This window comes from Cupressus sempervirens, chromosome 11 (assembly GCF_028749045.1).
Source record: "Cupressus sempervirens isolate cs-2001-9-10 chromosome 11, ASM2874904v1, whole genome shotgun sequence".
In the NCBI taxonomy this organism is placed as follows: domain Eukaryota; kingdom Viridiplantae; phylum Streptophyta; class Pinopsida; order Cupressales; family Cupressaceae; genus Cupressus; species Cupressus sempervirens.
Genome location: NC_143128.1, coordinates 410006611 through 410023929, shown reverse-complemented (window position 1 = coordinate 410023929; position 17319 = coordinate 410006611).

The following is a 17319-nucleotide window of genomic DNA, read 5'->3' as shown; positions in this document are numbered from 1 at the left end:
ATGCCTTAAAAAGTACAAATGTTCTGTAATGATTTGATATTATTTTGGAGTTCTAACTTCAATCTACTTAGTAATCTCTTTATTTGTAAAGTTCAACTTTGATAATGATCTCAAAATGGATTCATTATCATTATTTAAAATGGAAAAAAAAAATCTTTTTTATGTACAAATTTATTTTATTCAAATTAGAGTAAAACTTATTTGCTTCGATTGAGTAATAAATCATAGAAAATAAGTTTTACCTACTATTGGATTTGAACCAATGACACTTACTATATGAAAGTGATGCTCTAACCACTAAGTTAAGTAGGCTCTTTATTGAGTCATACTTAAATTCTAGGTATAATTAGACATATAAACAATATGCCCTTAAGAATGATTAAAACAAATATTATCTTGATAGAAAGTGATCTATTTTATTAGTATATTTTTAAGACTAAACTATGAAGGGCTATAGCTCAGCTAGGTAGAGAACCTCATTTACATGTGTGCCAATGGTTTTTAGAAGAGTTTATTGGTTCATTTAGTTCATAAAATATGTTTTAGTCTTACTCTATGAATTAGAAGAACAATAGCATGACAAAGATGAAGTTTGTTCTATGATTTGAACTATAGATTTAGTTGATATGGTCAATCTCGAGGGCATTCAATGTCAAACATAATGAATATAATATGTACAAGTATCTCAAAAAAAAAAATTCTTTTTGCTCTATGAACAAAATATATCTAAATCCAAAGTAGCTCTAGTTTATGGTCAGACGAATGAACCACTAGGAGCCCATATGAGTGTAGGTTTAATTGCTTTAGCTATGGCTGAATATTTCCAAGATGTCAATAAACAAGATGTACTATTTATTAACAATATCTTTCATTTTGTCCTAGCAGGATCAGAGGTATCCACATTATTAGGAAGAATGCCTTCTGTAGTAGGTTATTAGCCAACTCTTAGCATAAAAATGGGTTCTTTACAAGAGAGAATAACTCCTAGAAAAGAAGGATCTATAACCTCCATTCAAGAAATTTATGTGCCTATAGATGACTTGACTGATCCTACTCCTACTATAGCATTTGCACATTTAGATGCTACTACTACACTATCAAGAGCATTAGCTGCCAAGGGCATCTATCCAGGGGTAGATCTGCTAGATTCCACATCAACTATGCTCCAATCTTCAATTGCAGGTGAAGAACATTATGAAACTGCAAGGTGTAGGAGTTAATGAAATCCAACTCCAAAACTCACCAAGATCACTTGCATGAAAATAACCTATCGAAGGGAAAACAAGAAGGAAGAGGTGGAGCTTGGAAAAACCCTAAATGGACATGAGAGAGAACATATTGCAAAATAATGAAATTGTATTTACAATAAAAATGGAATGGGTTGTGTTGAGAAAATACAATGAGAGATCTCAAATATAAAGGCCTCATGGAAGCTTGTAGAACAAGCTGAAAAGTGGTAGAAGATAAGGTTGACAACTAAGCCCAATTCCACAAAAAGGTGGAACATGCTAGAAGGGAACAAACTCCCATGTTGTCAACAACTCATCACTACAACTATTAACTACTAAATATTAAATAAATTCATTAATCTAAGTAAGCTTAAGTAATAGAATAAATAATTAATAATTAATAATTAATTAATTATTTACTTTAATACCCCCCCTTAAGTGCAACTTAGGGGAATGCCTTAAGCTCACAAAACTAAGATGGAAAAGTAGAATGGGTCCCAGCAACAAGGCCATGTTAGGTACCCATGTACAATACAAGAGAATGCAACCTTTGGAAATGGGGAAAGAGAGAAAACCACGTGGGAAAAACTCTCCCCCAAAAAGAGGTAAAAGCCTAGTGAAGAACTGAGGAAGCCTCCAACTAGGAGAATGTCCCCTAAAATAGGAACAAAAAGTGATCATGAAGAGCATCATTGAAGCATGAAGAAGCTACAAAACATGTCATCAAAATAAACTCTTGATCTAAAGAACCTCCACGGAAGAAGAAGGCATGAACTGAGCATGTCTATATGATAGATGATCCATCTCACCGAAATGCATAGGTAGCCAGCCATTGTGATCGTCTTGTATATAGGATCAACCACTAAATACATAGTTCACACTATCAAATCATCAAACCAAGGATGCATTAGAAGAACAACATAACCCCCCCTTAATGTAAATGGGGTGAGATGATGGGCAATTGAGAAGGTGGGCCAAAATCCCCTGTAGACAAAACCAAGAATGACAAGAGAGGAAGAGGTACAAACACCTATAAAGACATGGTCACACCAACTCTACATGGGGCTAATGTCATGGAAGGGACACTCACTTGACAAAGGAAGAAGGCCAAAAATAGCAAACAACTATCCCCCCATGGTTCTTTATAAAAATAGTGCAAGTACAACTATCTCAAAAAACAACATTCATGAACCCGAAATGCAAGAGTGGCACTTTATCTCATTGTGTATACATAAAAGTGCTTACAAATGATGTCTACAATTATCAAAAAAGGAAAAAAGTTGACACAAAAGATAGGATAGACTAAAACAAAAGAAACCATGCTAGGAAAATAATCCTTAGACTTGAAACACCCAAGATAACACCACAAAGAAAAAATGCCAAAAACATGATAGAAAGAGCATGGGCCAAAATCTAAGGAAAAATACCACATTTTTGAAAAGATGACAAAACCAGCTTTCCAAAAATATAACATTTTCAAAAAATTGACATGGGATGCAAAAGATATGCATGCTGGAGTCAAAAATATAACTTCAAACTTCAACTAAAAAAAGGGCAACAAAACTACATCAAAACCAAAAAATACCTACACCAATATCTCCATCTCAAAACTAGCTTTTTGATGCTTCTTTTAGATCAGTAAAATACCTCTGTATGCTCAAGTTATGGCCAAAAAACTACAAGTAGGTTCAAAAATGACCTTGGAGAGGTGCAAGAGGCACACTGATGCATTGCTAATGTCATGTTGATGTCAACATTTCACTACAAAAAATTTGATGGCTTGGGGGTCGTTGCAGCAAAAAAAGATGCCACATGGCACATAGAAAAAAAAGATGCCACGTGGTAGCCATGTGGTAAGTGGGCAAGGTAGTAGGTGACATGGTAGGGTCCACGTGGCAAAGTTCCATGTGGCACTCGTGCCACCTGTCACCACAAAAATGTGCCAACTATCACTGTCGAGCTAGAATACTCCATGTGTACTATGACTTTGTGCAAACTATTAAGAAGGTCCACATAGGTGCTGAGTGTACAGAGGTAGCATAGGAGTAGCAATGGGGTCACGAACGGGTAGAAAACTCCAACTGAGCACTGCGAACGGGCGATGAATAGGTGGTGGACTATGGTGGAGATCGGGTTGAGACTAAGCTCTACAAAGGAGGTGTCACCGGTGTTAGACGGGTGCAGATGAAGTGCAGGCAGCCCTGTGGTGGCTACTAGGTGATGTCATGGCAGTGCATCTTTTGATTTATTTTTTTAATATTTTTTTGCTTTGCATCCATATGATCCATACATAAAAGCCCTCTGACTAAATTTTTTTTGCCTCCCAGAGCCCTATCTCCAAATTAGAAAGTTTTATATTAATCCAAATTGAAAAGCACCTTCTAAATCCAATGGCAGCATCTGTTTGGGTCCAAAGTGCTTCAAAAAATGCTCTTCCCCTAGATTGAAGTAAAATTCACAAAAAAAACTAGGGTTTGTGTCTCTGAATTGTGGCTTCAAAAATCCTTCAACAAAGCAGTAGCAAGGAGACTCTGATACCATGTAGGAGTTGATGAAATCCAACTCCACAGCTCACTAAGATCACTTGCATACAAATAACCTGTCGAAGGGAAACCAAGAAGGAAGAGATGGAGCTTGGAAAAATCCTAAATGGACATGAGAGAGAACATATTGCAAAATAATGAAATTGTATTTACAATGAAAATGGAATGAGTTGTGTTGAGAAAATAAAATGAGAGAGCCCAAATATAAAGGCCTCATGGAAGCTTGTAGAACAAGTTGGAAAGTGGTAGAAGATAAGGTTGACAACTAAGCACACTTCTACAAAAAGGTGTAATATGCTAGAAGGGAACAAACTCTTGTGTTGTCAACAACTCATCACTACAACTACTAACTACTAAATATTAAATAAATGCATTAACCTAAGTAAGCTTAAGTAATAGAATAAATAATTAATTATCAAGGAGATAAACAAACCTTGCAATGTTATAAGGAACTTCAAGATATGATAGCTATTCTTGGATTAAACAAATTATCAGAAGATGGTCATTTAATTGTGATAGGAGCAACAAAAATTGAATGATTTTTGTCACAACCCTTTTTTGTAGAAGAGGCATTTACTAGTTACCCTAGTAAATATGTGAGTCTAATGGAGATTATTAGAGGTTTTCAAATTATCCTTTCCAAAGAATTAGATGGTCTACCTAAATAGTATTTTTATTTGGTATGTAACATTGATGAAGCTATGGCAAAGGTTATGAACCTAACTTAAAAGAAATTGAAAGAAAAAAATAAACCTAAATCTTTGTGTACCCACTCCCAATCAAGTTTTTTGGGATTTAGAAATTCAAGAAATAATACTTACTATCAATAATGGTCAAATGGGTGTATTACCCAACCATATTGCAATTGTAATAGCTTTGGATATAGGAGTCATGAAAATTTGACTCAATGCTCAGTGGTCCACTATAGCTTTAATGGGTGGTTTTTCCAAAATAGACAATGATGAATCACATTATTGTTAAATAATGTAAAAAGAGGTATTGATATCTAGATTTTCAAGAGGCTCGGGCAAGTTTTAGACTAGCAAAAGTTGATCGTGCATGAGCTGAAGGTGAGATACAAGCAATCAAGGCTGATGTGGCTCTCAAAAGAGCTAGAACATGACTAGAGGTTGTTGATGAAATTTTATTGAGATAAATAATTAATCTACAAAATTGTAAGTAAATAAATTCCAATCCTAAGGAAGCCTTTAATTGTCTGAGCCAATAACTAGGCACATTTCCACCCATGCCCATGTCATCTACTATTGCAATTTTTTAAAATTTTATTCTTCACGTAAAGTGAAGAAATCTACCACATTTTAGTATTAATAATAGAATAAATTGGAATTGTTGAAAGCTCCTCAGGTCAAACTAAGAAATTGGGTTGCATCATACATACAAAACATGATGCAATATAACTTGTATAAAAGAAAAACCATTTTGATAGTAGAGGCTACAAAATGAGTATTTTGTATGTAAAATTTTTGTAATATAATACAATATAAAAGGGATTCTTTATGTTTGACACCTAGGTCAAGTAGACTTTGTTCTTGTAAGAGGTATTATAATAAATCATAAGGAGGGACTTATTCATGCCACCAAAAAAAAAGAGTAAAGTAAGTGTTAGATTCAAAGGAGGTGTTAAAAATTACAAATTAACTTATTATACTCTAGAATATCAAACCAAAGATATTGATATCTTTGTAGTATTTTGAGTCACTCCTTAACCTAGAGTGCCCCCCTAAGAAGAAAGAGTAGTGGCAGTTGACAAATCTTCCATTGGTACATAGACCACTATTTGGACCGATGGCCTTACTAGTCTTGATTGCTACAAGGGGTAATGCTATGATATTGAACCCATTCCTAGAGAAGAAACTCAATTTATTGCCCATGTAGCTTACCCTTTAGACCTTTTTGAAGAAGGATCTATGACTAACCTATTTACTTCTGTTGTAGGTAATGTATTTGGATTCAAAGCTTTACAAGCTCTATGTCTAAAATATTTACAAATTCCTCTTGCTTATTCAAAATTTCAAGGCCCACCACATGGTATTCAAGTAGAACGAGATAAATTTAAAAAATATGGTCATCCTTTATTGGGATGTACTATCAAACCAAAATTGGGTCTATCTAAAAAGAATTATGGTAGAGTGGTTTATGAATGTCTCTATGGTGGACTTGATTTTACCAAGGATGATGAAAACATGAATTTCTAGCCATTTGTGCATTGGAGAGTTCATTTCTGCTTTTGTGCAGAAGCAATTTATAAAGTTCAGGCTAAGACGAGTGAGATTAAGGGACATTACTTGAATGCAACTACAAGTACATGTGAAGAAATGATTAAAAGAGTAGTATTCACCAAAGAATTTAGAGTTCCTATAGTCATGCATAACTATTTGACTAAAAAAATTATTGCATAACTATCTGACTAAAAGTTTTATGGATAATACTTCATTGGCTCATTATTGCTGAGATAACAACCTACTTCTTCACATTTACCACACAATGCACACAATTATTGACAAACAAATAAATCATGGTATACACTTCCATGTATTTTCTAAAATATGACATATGTTTGGTGGAGATCATATTCATTCTTGATCTATCCATTAGGTTAGTTTGGTTGGTTTTTTGCACCTAGTTTTGGCATAGTAGCTATTTTGTGATTTATCATTTTTTTTCAAGGTTTTCATAATTGGACCTTGAATCCATTTCATATGATGGTAGTTGTCAGAGTATTGCATGTTGCTCTTCTATGTTCTATTCATGGTGCTACTATAGAAAATACTTTATTTGAAGATGGTTTAAACCAACTCAAGTCAAAGAGACTTATTCTATGGTCACTAGAACCATTTCTGGTCCTAAATTTTTGGGGTTTCTTTTTCCAATAAATGTTGGTTACATTTCTTCATGTTATTTGTGTTGGTGACCAGTTTATAGATGAGTGCCATTGGAGTAGTTGGCCTAGCTCTAAACTTACATGCTTATGATTTTGTTTCCCAAAAGATTCACACAGTAGAAGATCTTGAATTTGAGACTTTTATACAAAAAATATTTTTTTGAACAAAGGTATTCATGCTTGGATGGTGGTTAGGATCAGCCTCATAAAAATCTTATATTCCCTAAGGAGTTTCTACCCCGTGGAAACACTCTTTAATGGAACTCTAACTTTAGCTAGTCATGACCAAGAAATCGTTGGTTTCACTTGGTGGGTTGGTAATGTCTGACTTATTAATTTGTCAAGAAAATTACTTGGAGCTCATGTGGCTCATGCTAGATTAATTGTATTATGGGTTGAATCAATGAATTTATTTGAGGTGGCTCATTTTATACCAAAAAAACCTATGTATGAACAAGGATTGATTTTACTTCCCCATCTGGCTACTCTAGGATGAGGAGTCAGTCCTAGTGGGGAAATTATGGACACTTTTCCCTATTTTGTATTTGGGGTACTTCACTTAATTTCTTCTATAGTTTTAGAATTTGGTGGTATTTATCACACACTAAATGGACTCAAAACTTTAGAAGAATTCTTTTCCATTTTTTGGTTATGTATGGAAAGATAGAGAAAAAAATGACCACATAGGTATTCACCTAATCTTGCTAGATGTTGGTGCTTTTCTCCTAGTGTTTAAGGTTTTGTATTTTGGTGGCATATATGATACCTAGGCTCCTGATAGTGGAGATATAAGAAAAATTATGAGCCTTACACTTTACCCAAGTACTATATTTGGTTGTTTAATAAAATTCCCTTTTAAAGTGGAGGGATGGGTTTTTAGTGTGGATAATCTAGAATATTCAATTAGAGGACATGTGTGGTTAGGTTCCATTTTTATCTTTGGTGGTATTTGGCACATCTTAACAAAACCTTTGGTGTGGGCTCACCGTGCATTTGTATGGTCCAAAGAAGCTTACTTATCTTATAGTTTGGCAACTCTCTCTGTCTTTGGTGTCATTGCTTGTTTTTTTGTTTGGTTTAACAATATAGGCTTATATTTAGATTTTTGCATTTCAAAAAAACTTTTCCTATATTTTCTTAGCTTACATTGCCAATTGGTGCACACAGTCACTTGGAACATATATTCTATTGATACTATTTTATCATAGGCCATCAAAATAATTCTTAGTATCCAAACCATGTCACCCAAACCAATGCACAAAAGTCAAAATTTGAATCAAATTGATTCCTAGTTCAAATAATGCATAACTACATGGATAAGCTGACATTAACCCATCAATTTTCAATTAAATTTGTGATGAAATAAAATGAAATGATATTTCGAGATATCAATAAAAAATGAGCATGTTAACATTAATATAAATAATAAAAATGGATTAAATTTTTTTATCACTCTTATTGTTTTTAATAGAGAAAGAAAAATTAAACCCAAAGGATTCAAATAGTTTTTTTATTTTACAAAAAAATAGAATATATATAAGAATATTATTATATATATAATGGAATATAATATATATAGTACATATTACAACATATATATAATATTCAAAATACTCAAAAAACAAAAATGTCCTAAAAAGAATTGACCGAGTAGTCATATGAGGTGAAATTATCATGAACAATTTTATATAGTGGTGAAAAAGGTAACTTTTATGTTAGCTTTTCCACTATCACCCCTAAAAACACAAACTCTACCTTACACAAAGTCAAAAGAGTACAACTAACTTCTAAATATGAAATCACTTCTTATATACCTAGTATTGACCATAATTTACAAGAACATTTTGTAGTATTACTAAGAGGTGGAAGAGTCAAAGATTTGCTTGATGTTAAATATCACATAATTCGAGGAATTTTAGATGCTATCTCAGTCAAAAACTAGAAACAAGGGCATTCTAGTGTGTTGTATATTCTTATCTAAGATTTTTATCATTTTATGATCATGCCATGTCAATTTCTAAAAACATGCAAAGTATGTGGCTAACCCAATAATAGACATTTTCTAAGGGGACTAGTGTAGGATAAAATAATAAGGATAATATATGTCTAAGGTTTAATATTTAATTCATCTTATAAGTTTTCCCTTACTTAGTGTGTATTAACATAAAATTGGAAATGTCTTGACTTTTTTGGAGTAGACTCAATTCAAATAGCATTGATTTAAAACACCTTTTCCTTTTTATACTCTTTTCTAAACCTAAGGATCTAATTGTATAGAAATAGAAAATATAATATTTCTAATCATAGAAAAAGACAGAAAATAGATACTCAATTGAGAATGAGTAAACATAATTCTATGCATAAGAATGAATATCTTCTATATATGAAAATAGAACCATGTGGAAAGCTATATCTGACAAAAGTTGTATGTCTAGTTTGGAGGGAGATCTTTGATACCTTTAGAGATCTACCCTACAATATGGAGTTAAAAATCCAAAATAAGTAATGATTAGTCTTTATGAAATAAATTTATGAACCTTTTTTGCATTCATGTCACACCAAAGTACTGTAGAAAAGAAAATTGATAAATTTGATCTGATCTATCATAATTGATTACTTAACATGTTTGTTAACCGTATACTTAAGAATGGAAAAAATCATTAGCTTATCAATTTTGTTATCAATCTCTAGAAAAGATTCAAGAAAAAATAGAGAAAAATCCACTACTTGTTCTACATCAAGAAATAGACAAATTAACTCCCAAATTGATAGTAAAATCAAAACATGTAATTAGATCCACTTATCAAGTTCCCATTGAAATAAAAGAGAAAGAAGGAAAAATATTTATAATTCATTGGTTATTAGAGTCAGCTTGAAAATGTTCTGGTCCAAATATGCAATTCAAATTAAGTTACAAAATAATGGATGCTACCAGAGAGAAAGGTGATGCTATATGCAAGAAGGAAGAGATTCATAAAATGGCAGAATCCAATAAAGCTTTTGCACATTACCATTAATCCACTAACTAGTATAAATAGATCCATAGATATATTCTATTTTGATCAATAAAGAATACTTACTTATTGGAATGAAAATGAAAGGAAAAAAAGAATAAAAAATAAATCATAGATATAATGGTAATAAGGAGATTATAAATAAAATGTTGCTCAAATATTAATTGAAGTTAGTAACTAATGATCTAGAAAAAATGAAAAATGCATTTTTTATACCTTAAAATCATTTTATGAAAAAATTTCATTTGCTTCTCTTCTATGGAAATTCCATTTTCCCAGAATGCATCCTTATTTTTGGCCTATTTCTTCTTCAAGTAATCGATGCCATTTTTTATCAGAAAAAAATACAACTTGGTTCTATTTCATCTCTTTAACAAGTTTAGTGCTAAACATAACTCTCTCTCTCTCTTTTTCAATGGAGAGAAGAACCCACAATTAGTTTTTTTTGGAAATTTTCAAACAAACAATTTTAATAAAATATTTCACTTTCTCATTTTATTTTGTTCCACTTTGTGTAGATTAGTCTATCCTTTGAATACATCCAATGAACATAAATGGTTGTAAAAAAGTTTTTTTTATTCATATTAACAACTACTCTAGGAGGAATGCTTTTATGTGGTGCTAATGATTTAACAACTATCTTCATATCTTTAGAATGTTAAAGTCTATGTTCGCATCTATTATATGGATATACCAAAAGAGATTTTTGGTCTAATGAGGCTATTATGAAATATTTACTTATAAGTGGAACAAGTTCTTCTATTCTTGCTTATGGTTTTTCTTGGCTATATGGTCTATCTGAAGGTGAGATTGAAATTCAAGAAATAGCTAATGGTCTTATAAATACACAAATGTATAACTCTCCAAGAATTTGGATAGCACTTCCATCTATAATGATGGGAATCACATTCAAACTTTCTTTAGTTCCTTTTCATCAATGGACCTTCGATGTATATGGAGTGTGATTTGTTTGATAAATTATTACATACAATATCTTTTTCAAAGATGATTATTTCTATTTATAAAAACTCTACAAACATGGAAAAAAAGATTGGTATTCCTACTTGAACTAAGACATCACTTTTACCAAAAAATTGAACTGAATTAATGCAAAGAAAAGTAAGAAACAAACTCAATTGTTTGATTAAATTAACATAGTACACCACCTCAATACAATAAATAACTTTTAAATATAACCTTTCCTCTCTGATAGAGGATATTAATGACTTAATAAGAATAGAGGTAGAATTATACTATCTGCTTAAGGACTATAAACTACTCCAGTTAAAGTTATATCAAGATGATATAAGATACCAAAATAACTCATTCAAATTCAAACCACTAAGCCTTTTTATAAAAAAGCTACTAACAAACATTCTTTACATCCAACTAGTAAGGAATCAATCAAAGTAATTGGATTCTACAATGATGGATGATTTTATTTATAAGGAAGAAGATGAAGAATAATTTGAGAGAAAAACATATGTTACCATTTTTAACAATGTTTATCAATTTTGTTTTTTCTTTCCAATAGAAGTCGGTTACAATATCTTAAAAACATAATTTTCTATACAAGTAGGGTATCATATATAACTATAGTTTAATTCTATTTATTTAACTATATAAAGAAAAGTGTTAATCTATTTGAGAAAAATCAATATATTTAAAATGTCAATTCAGGATCAAATAAAAAAAAGATCAAAAATTAGATTGAACTTTTCTTCAATGTTAAAGTAATAGGAGTCAATAGTTATCGACCTCCACAAAAGAAAGAAAAATGAGGAAATAGAAAACAAATAATAAAACATGGAATGAATTATAAATGTATTATTACTACACTCAAACCAAGTGATTCCATTCCACTTTTTCCTTCAAAATGAAACTTATTAGAATTTTCAAACATGAGCACTTGTTTGTATAGGACTTTGATTCTGGCACACATGATAAATCTCTATCAAGTTTTTATGAAAATGTCTAATCTCATCCACAAAAGAAATTGATTTTTGGCTAGTATCATTGTGGGAAAGGTCATAATAATAGTGGAATTATTATCATATGTCATAGAGGAGGAGGTCACAAGTGTTCACATCGTCAAATTAATTTTCAATGAAGTGAAAAAAACATACTGGGAAAAATTGTAACAATAGAGAGTGACCCTAATAGAAGTGCATATATCTATCTTGTGCACTATAGAAATGGTAAAAAGACATATTTTGCATTCAAGAGGGATTATGATTGGAGATACTATTATTTTTTATGCAAGAGCCCCCATTAAAATGCCCTACCTTTGAGTGTAGTTTGAATTATTAATTGTATGTAATCAAAAATAATTGATTGGGTTTACAGAAAAAACCTTAAAATCTATCACTGATCCAACTTAAATACTTTGATGGGATCAATCCCAAAGGGAAACTAAGGATAAAGAATAGTGGTGATTGAGTTCAATAGTTTCTAAATTAATTATTGACTCTAGAGATGTGATAATATGGAGAAGATTTAATTTTCTAAAGTAGAAGAAACTAAGGTAAAGGAACCCTTGTTCTAAAGAGAAAATTAAGTAACTCACATTTGATTTGATGGTCAAAGGCAGATTCAATGTTGAATAGTGAAAAATAGTTTTTAATCAAAAAATTTGATATTTCAAATGCCTCCTATGTTATCCAAAAGATGTAAAAGCATTAACGTAATTTAATCAAGTCATTCATTCTAAATGCTACAAGAAAAAATAAAATAAGCTAGGTGATGGAATAAAGAAACCTAGGATGTACAGAATAAGGATATAAGGAATTGAAAGTATGCCCTTCATCTTAAGTATCTATATAAAACAAATTAATAATAATCATATTTTATTCAAATCCAAAAATTTGTATGTCCTGAAAGAGGCTTGTATAGTTTGGGAAGGGAGTTTTACAAATTAAAGATCTAGCTCAACCATTATACCTTTAGGCATGACTATACATAATGTCAAAGTACAAATCGAGAAAGGTAGACAATTAGCTAGAGTAGTGGGTGCTATGGTAGAATTGATCATAAAATAAGGCTGATTGACCACATTAAAATTAACTTCTAGAGAGGTTCATTTAATATCTGAGAACTACTCAGCAACAATTGGACAAGTAGGCAATGTTAAATGGAAAAATTGAACTTTAAGTAAAGCTGGGTCAAAATGTTTGCTGGGTAAATGTCCTAAAGTAAGAGGAATAGTTATGAATATTGTAGATCATCCTCATGGGGGTGGTGAAGGAAGAGCTCCAATTGGTAGAAAAAAAACCCTAACCCCTTGGGGCTATAACGCACTTGGAAGAGAAATTAATATAGCAATGTTTCAATTCTTCATCAATGTAAATAAGAATAGTTATAAATCCATTTTTATTTTCTATCAATAAAAAGAAAGGTAATTAATTAACCATGGCATGTTCACTAATAAAAAATACTTTGGTATCTAATGATTTGTTAAGTAAAATTGATAATCTAAACATGATTAAAGAGAAGAAGATAATAGTAACCTGGTCTTGTAGATCTGCCACTATACCCACGATGATTGGTCATACCATTGCTATTCATAATGGAAAGGTTCATTTACCCATTTTTATAACAAATGGTATGATAAACCAAAAATTAGGAGAATTTTTACCTACTTCCATTTTCCAAGGACATGTAAAAAAGGATAAAAAATCAAAAAATGAAAATAAAAAAAGAGAAAGAGAAAAGCAACAAAAATTTAAAAAACACACACAAAAAAGAGAGAGAGAAATGATAAATAATAGTCTCACTATAAATAGTATACATTAATTAATTATGGAGGATGAAGATGAAATTGATATTTCAAAATAGGGATTTAGATTTAAATTCAATTATAAGAATATGAGCTCTAGCTAAACATGTACATATGTCTTCTAATAAAGCATATAGACATAGATTCTCCAAATGGAGTCTCTCTCACCCCAAAATAAGAATATGAGACTTCATATACCTCAAAGTTCATAGAGCAAAAAGAAATATTTTTTCAAGATCCTTGTAAGTATTAGACTCGTTATGTTTGACATTGAATGCCTCCAAGATTGACCATATCAACTAGATCTATAGTTTGAATAATAGAAGGAACTTCATCTTTGTCATGCTATTGTTCTCCTAATTCATAAAGTAAGACTAAAATATATTTTATGAACCAAATGAACCAATAAAATCTTATAAAAATCATTGGCGCACGTGTAAACAAGGTGCTCTACCTAGCTGAGCTATAGCCTTTAACAATTTAGTCTTAAAAATATACTAATAAAATAGATCACTTTCTGTCAAGATGATATTTGACTTAATCATTCTTAAGGGAGTATTGTTTATATGTCTAATTATACCTAGAATTTAGGTATGACTCAATAAAGAACCTACTTAACTTAGTGGTTAGAGTATCACTTTCATATGGTGAGAGTCAATGGTTCAAATCCAATAGTAGGTAAAACTTATTTGCTACAATTTATTACTCAATCAAAGAAAATAAGTTTTACTCTATTTTGAATAAAATAAATTTTTGAATAAAAAAGAAAAATTCATTTCATTTTAAATAATGATAATAAATCCATTTTGAGATCATTATCAAAGTTGAACTTTACAAAGAAAGATATTACTTAGTAAATTGAAGTTAGAACTCCAAAATGATTATTGACTAATCAACTCATTATAGAGCATTCGTGCTTTTAAAGGTTTTTTTTGCTAACAATTAGCAATTGGAATCAATATCCTATTTATTAGTTATGAGGACCAATCCATTTATTTTTGGGGTTTCTGCACCTATCAAAAAGAAGGTAGGATGTATTGTTCAAATCATCAGCTCAGTCCAAGATTTATCTTTCCCTCCAGGTAGTATGCCTAGAATTTACAATTCTTTGATAGTTAAAGATAATGATACAAATGGTAAAAAAATAGGTGTGACTTGTGAGGTACATCAATTATTAGGAAATAATATAGTTAGAGCTATCTCTATGAGTTCTATAGATGGTTTGATGAGAGAAATGAAAGTAATTGATACAAGAGGGCCACTTAGTGTTCTAGTTGGTGAAACTACTCTTAGGAGAATTTTTAATGTTCTTGGGAACCGTGGATAACTTAGGTCCTATAGAAACTACATATCAGATCAAATATTAATGATAAAATCAAATTTTATTTTCACTATATTAGAATAGCACTTGAAGATACACAAGTTGTCTCCAAAAATACATGGATGCAAATAAAGACTTTTCTATTTGTTTAGACTAGCAATGCAACACCCAGATTTGAACTGGGGATCAAGGATTTGTAGTCCCCTACCTTACCACTTGGCTATGTCACCATCCCCATATCTAGTTTATCCTAAGGGAAAAAGATATTTTGCTTTATTTATCAAAGATGATATGTAAGGTATTTCACATATTCTTGTTTATCACTTGGATATGCCATATAACCAATTTATATCCCCAATCTAATAGGGGATTTAGATTTTTTCAATAAGAAAAAGAGGGATTGGTTTTCAATTTTCTTATTGAAATGGACCCTATAACCTATTAATATTAGTTAGGAATTGAAGTTCCCGCCTCTAGTATAGAATAGAAATTTAGAGTACCCAACTAGTATACTAAATCCACTTTTTTCTGTCAATAACTAGAGAATTTACAACAATAGAAATATTTACATCATATATCATATTTTAATAATAAAAGAAAATAGATTCTTTTTTTTGATATAGTGAACAAAACATGTTAATTTTTTGTCGAATTTATTCATCTAGATTAATGGGGACTACAATATCAAAATATAAAATTTACTATAGAAATATAGGATAGCAAACATTCAATGCGATTAGAAGAAGATAAAGGAATATTTACAATTCCCCAATTTGGTAAAATACAACTTGAAGGATTTTTTTGTTTTATCAATCAAGGCTTAATAGAAGAAATCAATAACTTTTCAAAAATTGAAAGCTCAAATAAAAAGAATAAAAATTCTTCTTTTTGGTTCTAAATATAAACTAGCAAAACCTTTCATTAGAGAGAGAGAGAGATGTTGTATATATGTCTCTTATATATAACTATCAATTAGCAGGATTGATTAAGAAAACTAAGAAAACTTTTGAAATACAGGACTAGATTTTATATCTGGGTGATATTTGTTTGGTGAATTCTAAAGGAACTTTTATAATAACTATAAATTATAGAGTCATGGTCAATCAAATAGTAAGAAGTCCCAGTATTTATTACACTTGGGAAAAAAAGCTGTTGGGAAACATTATCTTGATTGGCACAATAATTTCAAATTAGGGAGGAAGATCAAGATTAGAGCTTAATAATAATTCTAAATTTTTTAATTTTTTCAAACAAAATGTTTATTTGGAAAGATGGGTTGACAAAATCAAATTTTTTAAATTTTTGTGTTTCCTCTTTACTTTTTCTTTAATGATCTTCTATGTAAGTCATCAGTTCCTTTAAATAGAAAATAAATTGGATGCTTTTTTTTCATTTAAAATTAGCCTCTCAAACTATAGACCCTCTTGGTAGAACAGATCAAATTTCTTATTACCAAAATGATTTGAATTTTTCCAAGAACCCAACATGCATTTTTATTGCATTGGGCTCTTTCATTAACTAATGGGAAAATTAGTTAATTTGTCATTATTTTTTGGAATAGATAATAAGATGGCTCTATTTTCTTGAAAAAAATAATTTTTAGCAAGCAATCCCAAAGTGGTTCAAAAGATTCCCTTGATGTAGGTCTGTCATGCTTAGACATAGATTCTCCAAATGGAGTTTCTCTCACCCCAAAATAAGAATATGAGACTTCATACTCCTCAAAGTTCATAGAGTGAAAAGAAATGTTTTTTTGAGATCCTTGTACATATTATACTCATTATGTTTGACATTGAATGACCCCAAGATTGATCGTATCAACTAGATCTATAGTTTGAATCATAGAAAAAACTTCATCTTTTTCATGCTATTGTTCTCCTAATTCATAGAGTAAGACTAAAATATATTTAATGAACCAAATGAACCAATAAACTCTTCTCAAAACCATTGGCACACATGTAGACAAGGTTCTCTACCTAGCTAAACTATAGCCCTTCATAATTTAGTCTTAAAAATATACTAATAAAATAGATCACTTTTTGGCAGGATGATATTTGATTTAATCATTCTTAAGGACATATTGTTTGTATGTCTAATTATGCCTAGAATTTAGGTATTTTGACTCACTATTAAGAGAACTATGAATACCAATAACTAAGTTTATAGTGAAACTTTGGACCTTTACTATAAGGGTATGTGGTCTATGTACTACTATTTATTCATATATTTAAGATCACATTCTATAAGATAGTTCTTTGTGTATGACCTTCTATAACTCTTTCTCATTAGCACCAGGCTTACATAACATATTGGTAAGAAAAGAACCAAAGGCTCGTACTCATTAAGATGCTTTCTTATTAAAATTAGGGTTATTTATTCAAAAATTGTAGTTTTAAGTGCTATCATACCTTTGTTATTCCTCAGTAGCTAGTCAATTGTTAATTGATTTATCATAGGTTCAAATCCTATTTGAGGAGAGCTCTTTTTTTCTTTAAGCTTGGTTCCATAATTATAAGTAAGATATTGTCCACCATA